Genomic DNA, 7,210 nt, shown 5'->3' on the forward strand with positions numbered 1-7,210 from the left:
GTCTTTCTACCCATTCTATTACACTGGTACAAAATAAGGTGATATTCATCCACACAGAAGCCAGGTAAAGACCTTGATAAGCATAAATGAAAATGAGAGAGATTCTGTAGAAACTTCACACTTAAGAGTAGAAATGTGAATGCACTTATATAATCACCCATCTCTATTCTATTTCATTTTTAAAACTGGATCAAAAGAGGGTACCTTTTTTTTTTCTCTTCCCATATTTGGAAAGCCACCAGAAAGGAACTAGAAGGTTTGATTTTCATGACATTATACTTTCTATGGGAAAAGGAGGATGGAAGATGAGCATCATCTTCCAGTGGGGTGATCAAAGCATGTAGCTCTCCTTCAGTTTGGAAGAGAAAGGAACCAAGTGTAAGTCAGTGCACTCAAATAATATATTCCAGCTAATTTTAGCCCCCTAGACCATAACAGGGTGAGTAATGCTAGAAAATTAGCTGATGCTAGTGACAAAATTTCCCAGAAATGAGCAATGAAATGTGATACCTGGAATATAATTTATTTTCAAACAGGCTGCTTATTTTTCTTCAAAATGTCCTTTCAACTGAGAAGTAGTTTAACTATGTCACTTCTTAGTGTGCATGTAATAATCAAAATGGCAGCATTCCCTAATTCATTTTTCACACCTATATCTGTTATATAATCCATTGGAAAGCCATCTTATTCATTATGTCTTGGGCTAGTTGAGAAGGTGGTAATCATGACTCAGTTAACTACAGCTGAATTGAATCAAAATTAAATTATAATTATTTGCTAGTTCTTAAAGGTTAATAGTAGAAGTCTGTGCATCCTCAGGGCTCAAAACAGTTGCCAAAATGTACACAGGGAAAATTTAGGCTGAAAATATTTGCCTGGTATCAGCAAAAGAATTACAAGCATAAAATGCATGTAATAACAAGTTATTACGCAGAAGCAATTACACTTACACTGTGGCTTTCCATTAGAAAAGCAAAGGCATAATTATCTACTAAATTAAGCTTCTGCTTTCTCACTAATAATCAAAAGCAACGTTATTATTTTGTAATAATGACAGAAACATGACAATAAAATAACTGGGATGAATATAGGTTTGATGTAATCATAAATAATGGTCAGCAACAGCCAGTAGAATTAGAGAGCCTGTTGAATTTGCCAAATGATGGAAAACTAGTAAAGTGTATAAAATATGAAATGAAGGCATGTTTAAGGAGAGGATTATTCTAAAGCACTGGCCCAGAACCCTGTTACAGGACAGAATTTAGTACATGTCTGTTGTATTCTTATTCACAAAAGCTCCATGCTTTCTTGGTGATTTCTCATGGGCAGCTCCTCGCAATGCTGACTTCTTCTTCATAGCTCAGCCAACAAACTCCAGCTCCCTTCTCAACCAGCTAACCCACTCTCTTATAGCACTCTTCTTCTCCTCACTGGTCACAGCTGTGGCCTGTTGAGGGCAGGGCTGTTCCTAATCTTGGGTAGTCAGTACAGCTGCAACTCCTCAGGGGTGAGATTACCTTCTGCACTATCTTTACTTTCTTACATTCTGTCCCCCCAGACTTTTCTTTCTCCTCTGCTGTAATTTGAGCTCGTATGAGGGAAAACTCAGATGAGTGGAGAACCTTTTCCCATGGTTCAGTTTTGCTGGGTTAAATCTGTGGGATGGACTTTACAGGAGCAAGTCTGGCAAACCCAGTGAGTGCTTACTTAGTTCCCTGTGATCTGAGGCATCAGGGTGTGTGCAGGAGGCAGAACACCCTTCTGCAGACCAGAGGAAGAGCAGGCAGCCCCAGCCTCTGCCTGAGGAGCCTGCTGCTCACGGGGCAGCTGCACAGATACCATCTGAAGCTTTCCTCTGAGGAGGTTTAGACTACAAGCCTCCTTTTCCAGAGGCAGCCCACCACCCCACAGGAGCCTCCCTGGCCCAGTGCAAAGCTGTCTTAATGGGAGCTGGAGTGCACATTTGGAGAAAGTACCTGTTTGTGGAACCAAGATTTTAAACAAGGGTGGCAATTAATGCAGAGCTGGAGTTTGTGTATGCTAGATATGTTTCCACTGGGAAATGAACTGAGTGAGAAATTATTAATTTCACATGGCCCACCTGATGCTCAACACCAAGTTTCTTTTTTCTGTCGGTTGCACAAAATTTATACATTTTAATGCGGTACACTCTTCAAGAAATCAGCAAAGAATATTCCATCCAAGTTGTACATTTTGCATCCTGTCACATCCAACGAAGGACTCTGAAACTTTGCAGCTTAATATTCAAGAGGTAAAAGGCTAAAAGACATTGCTGTTTATGCGATGCAATGAGAAAAAACATATTCTTATGCAAGGTGCCTAGATGGAACAGGCAGGCAGATCAATGAGTTATCCAGCAGTTGAATGGAGAAGTATATTTGTTTCCTACAGCTCTGCAATTGCAAAAATGAGTCAGAGAATCAGACTATCCATAGTTTTATGAATATTTATTATCTTGCCATATGGATCTTGCTTCTATTTATAATATCTTTTAAATATTCAATACTCTCTAAAGATGCCCATAGAAATGTAGAGGAAAGCTCTTTTTGTATACCTGATTTTATTATAAGAAATAAATTTTCATAATACAATAGCAATAAAATTAGAGTTATATTTTAATTGGAAGTGGTATAAAGAAAAAGAAATTAATGCAAAATGAACCAGTACCTTAAAACCAGTCCTTTTCTATACTTAATTGTCTCTAGAAATTCTGCAAATCAGATATTTAAATGAAAATGGATTGCATTTTAAAAAGCTGTGCTTTTGACAATTTTTTTGTAAAAACCTCGGAGGAAAGACTTGATAAAAAATAACATGTTCTCAGTTTAAAAGTTCAGTTACTCTTTGATTGAAAACAAGACCTTTTGGTTGCTTGTGTGTCCTAGTTTCCTTATGAAACACCAGTAAGTACTACAGATGATGTCAAGAGCCCAAGCTACAATGGAGCACGTCTGACTCACTTCACTGAAATACTGGTAAGAAAAAATTTGAGCCCTGGCTGAATCCAGACCCAAAGGTCAGCCATGAGGTTGGAATAATTTTTCTTATCACTGAATTTCTTGAGATTTGTGGTCACTTCAACTTTTACAGTGTTTCAGAGCAGAGGGCATTTGTTGTCTGTGTCCTGGTCTAATTGTAGCTTGGGTAATTAATGATCTGTGCCCCCTAGACCTTCCATGATCATTTACATGCACTTCAGAACCCATGGATAAGGCTTTCAATTGATGCACTGTATTCTACATATAAATTTCATTTCAGCAGTGGGTAATGGACATCTTATTCAAAGCAGACAGAAGTAATTTCTTCTAGGAAAAAAAAATTACTTCTGTGAAGTCTGATGTTAATTTGTGTCATCCTAATGAATTAATAAGCATAAACTGTGAATGTATCAGAGGAGTCAGATTATTTAAAAGCCACCCCACAACAGTATTTATAGATAAGATACTGTGGGTTAGATCTGGAGGTGATGATATTCAGAGGCTTTATGCTGATTTGTATCAGCTTAGGGATCTTGTCCTTTGGAAGAATTCCATTGTACATCACAGGAAGGTAGTAATTTTCCCAGGAGTTTGCCCAACTGAAAGCTATAGATCAAACCATGCATACTTTTAAAAGCAGTACTTTTGCCTCTGGTTTCAATTCAAAAGTAACAGGAAAAATTTTTTTTCTATATTCAATTGTCCTTTAGTTTAAGCCTCAGTAATTCACCCTAATTGAAGAACACTTTGAGTTTAAGGCTGAATCAAATCTCCTAGGTACAGAACTTTAAATTACTGTAGGTCTTTAAAGAAACTACCTCTTGCTTTCCCAGCTATATCTGTAGGTCTAAATTAAAGAATATAAAAGAGTACATACTGCAGACACTTTTTTTCTTTTCTCTCACACTATTTTATAACAGCGTAACTTCAGTTTTTCCCAGAGCTGCTTATCATTTATACTGGTGAGAGAATAAGGATTACCTCGGTCCATCTGCAGATAGATCAGGAAGGGAACAGGTGAAGAAAACGTAGAGCTTGGGTTGCATTTAGAGCTGGACTAAAAGGAATCTGTTTTGCCAAAATACAAACCTCTATCAAACAACCTGCCATTTCAATTGCATTGTTTTATACAATCTTCTTCCTGTCAGCTTTTGATTTAACCTCTCTAGTATCTGCTGTGTCCTGAATTCAAGAATAAATGGACAGAACTGTCCCTGGGAGGGAAGAACTCAGAGGTACCTTCCAGGTACCCCACCAGCAGTGGGATACAGCAGATTACTTCAAATTGGATTAATTCTGGCACCTGAATGTCACTGCCCATATGGTAGTCTGGTGTTTCAGCTCCTCTTACAGGCAGTGAAGTCAGCTGGAGCCTGCCAAACTCTTCAGCTCATACCCAGACTCAGTTCAGCTGCCCAGATGTGGGTGCCTAGCACTGTGCAAGGGCCCCTGGACATTCTGTCTGGACCAAAGACGTGGGATCATTCTCTTGGCCCTGGGCTATGCCTGAGAGTTAACCGGGGGAATTTCAAACACTCTAGGTCACCTCAAACAGCACTGGACACCTACCTATGTGTGGTGAGCTGAATCAGCCCCCTGTGCCTGAATAACCAGCTGGATCACCCTCCCATGGATCCATTACCTGTGGCTCAGCTTGGTGCCCACTCACAGTGTGCAGGGGTGCTTGTGGAGCCAGGGTCTGGCAAGCAGGACAGGGGTATGTGCCCTTCAGAAACAAAAACTGCATGGCAGGGCAGATCTGTGACTCTTGATTGATGCAGCTGAGGGCATCTGCCTCCTCCCCTGCATCTCCCCAGAGGCACCAGGGACACCTGTAAGCTGTGATAAAGCACTCCCACTTCAATGTCCAAACCTGAAGGTGAATCTCTCCCTATCCATCAGCTAAGAAACCAAACCTTTGTTGCAGGGATCATTTTAACTGCATCCTAGATCAGGGCTGGGAAAGTTGAGAACATGAGTATGGGCAGCTACTAGGTATGTCCTCATCTGTCAAGTGGCATTTTAGGGCAGTGTTTTCCTGTCATCCTGTGAACTTCAGCTCAGTCTAGAGTGTCTCTGAAGTCTCTACAGGCCATGCTCACACAAAAACAATGGACTAGTTATTAAACAGCTTTCAACCCTTAAATTTGTAATTTCAAAATCATAGAGGAGACAGAAAATTGCTTAATGCTAAGCAGGGACTCCAGTTTGGTAGGTATGACTTTAAAACAAGCACAGGCAAAGAAGAAAGGAGAAGTATGCCAGCTTAGTACTGACATATACATTCTCATATTTTAAACAAAAAAAATTACAAAGGAATAAAATAAAGTATTAATAGTAAACAAAAATAAACTTCACAGAGTAATTGGAGTCTGATAACTTCCCAAGAACCTGAACATTTTAATAGCTCTCATTACACAGTCTCTGAAGAATCCATGATAAATTCATTTTTACTAACCCCTCCTTTAATGGAAAAGAAATGTTAAAGAATCAAGAGCATTTAAGACCTCATAACAGCTTTCTGACAAGACTGTTTTAATGTCAACAATTTTATCGTGAGTGAGAGCTATATAAAAATGATGATAGAATCCACTGTTTCTTTTTTTAAAAATGATTGTTTAAAATACCAGCTTCATTAAAACAGCTGCAGATATCCTGTAAGATTCATACTGAAATTACTCCCAGGCCAATTTCTCATTTGAATCTCCCAAACTGACACTTTTCCAAAGAGACTGCAAAGTCTGCGTGATATTTGTTCATTTTTAATTTTTGTTATTTAATTTAATGTTGGCATTATCACTTGAAAAGAAAATGCAAAAAGGACATCACAGGGCCACATGATTGTTCATTGCAGTGTGTCAAATCTACATTTTTATAAGATGAAAGAAAGGTGGCTTGAGTATCCTTATGTACCTTCACAGAATCACAGAATGGTTTGGGTTGGAAGGGACCTTAAAGATCATCCAGTTCCAGCCTCTCTGCCATGGGCAGAGAACCTTTTATCAGACCAGATTCCTGATAGCCTCATTCAACATTTCCAAGGATGGAATAGCTACAATTTCCCTGGACAATCTGTTTAAAATACAGCCCTCACAGTAAGGAATTTATTCCTAATATCTAACATATTAGATATATTAGATACTCTCTTTCAGTTTGCAGCCATTCCCCTTTGTCCTGCCACTATATGCCTTGTAGAAAAATCTTCACCTTTCTCATAGGCTCCCCTCAGGTACTGGAAAGCCACAATTAGATCACCCCACCAAAACCTTCTCTTTTCTAGGGTGAAGAATCCAAATTTTCTCAGGATTTCCTCACAGGATAAATGCTCTATCCCACTAATCATCTTGGCGTCCCACCCTTAAGGAGAAGTTAGTGCCCAAGATTGTCAGGTGCTCATGGTTGAAAAGAATTACAAAAGTCAAAGGGTCCACAAAAGAAAATTACAGCGTTTTATTGTAAATTTTGCATTTGGTATGGAAACTGGTATGTTAGAGTCTTATCTTCTAGCACAAGGGGAATGGGCTTTTAATAAGGGGTAGGGTGAAAGAAGAGAGAGAGGAAAATTAGAGAGAGGGAGAGAGAAAAAGAGGAAAAAATACAGAAACAATGATTACCAGTCCTGGCTTCAGCATCAATGCAGCTAACAGAGTGTCCAGTATGCTGGGATGCAGGTGCCCAGGCTTTCTTTTACAGATAAGTTTCACCCCACCTAGAGATAGGTTTCTCACTTTCTATGCAAATTAGTTATTATGTGCAGTCCCTTCTCTAGACCTTTCTGGAAGTGGGTCAGAGGCCCATGGGTCTTTGGTGGTCCTTATGCCTCCCTATTGGGTTGATGTTAGGTCAACAGTCCATGTCTGCTTCTCAACTTCGTTCTTGCTGCCCACTCAGGAGAACTAAAAAGACATCATAAAATTACACAGGCAAATACAGACTCAAGTTGTGCCAGAGTAGGTTTATATTGGATATTAACAAAAAAATATTCACTGAAAGGATTATCAGGCATTGGAGCAGGCTGCCCAGGGAAGTGTTTGGGTTCCCATCCATGGAGGTATTTCAAGGACTTGTAGGTGTGGCACTTGGAATCATGGTTTGGGTGGTGGACTTGGCACTGCTGGGTTAACAGCTGGACCCAATGATCTCAGAGGTCTTTTCCAACCCAAATTTTCTATGAATCTAAGTATTTTCCTGAACAAAAATACTTTGAGTGA

At 39.4% G+C, this 7,210-nt stretch overlaps 1 long non-coding RNA gene across 1 annotated transcript; it reads left to right on the forward strand.

Moving 5' to 3' along the window:
* The first annotated feature begins 1,517 nt into the window (after positions 1-1,517).
* Positions 1,518-5,765, forward strand: LOC135295216 (uncharacterized). Its single transcript, XR_010357243.1, has 3 exons — positions 1,518-2,272; positions 2,907-2,996; positions 4,148-5,765. It is a non-coding gene; the product is annotated as an uncharacterized LOC135295216 (long non-coding RNA).
* Positions 5,766-7,210: the final 1,445 nt, after the last annotated feature.

Source organism: Passer domesticus, chromosome 2, assembly GCF_036417665.1.
Source record: "Passer domesticus isolate bPasDom1 chromosome 2, bPasDom1.hap1, whole genome shotgun sequence".
Lineage (NCBI taxonomy): Eukaryota > Metazoa > Chordata > Aves > Passeriformes > Passeridae > Passer > Passer domesticus.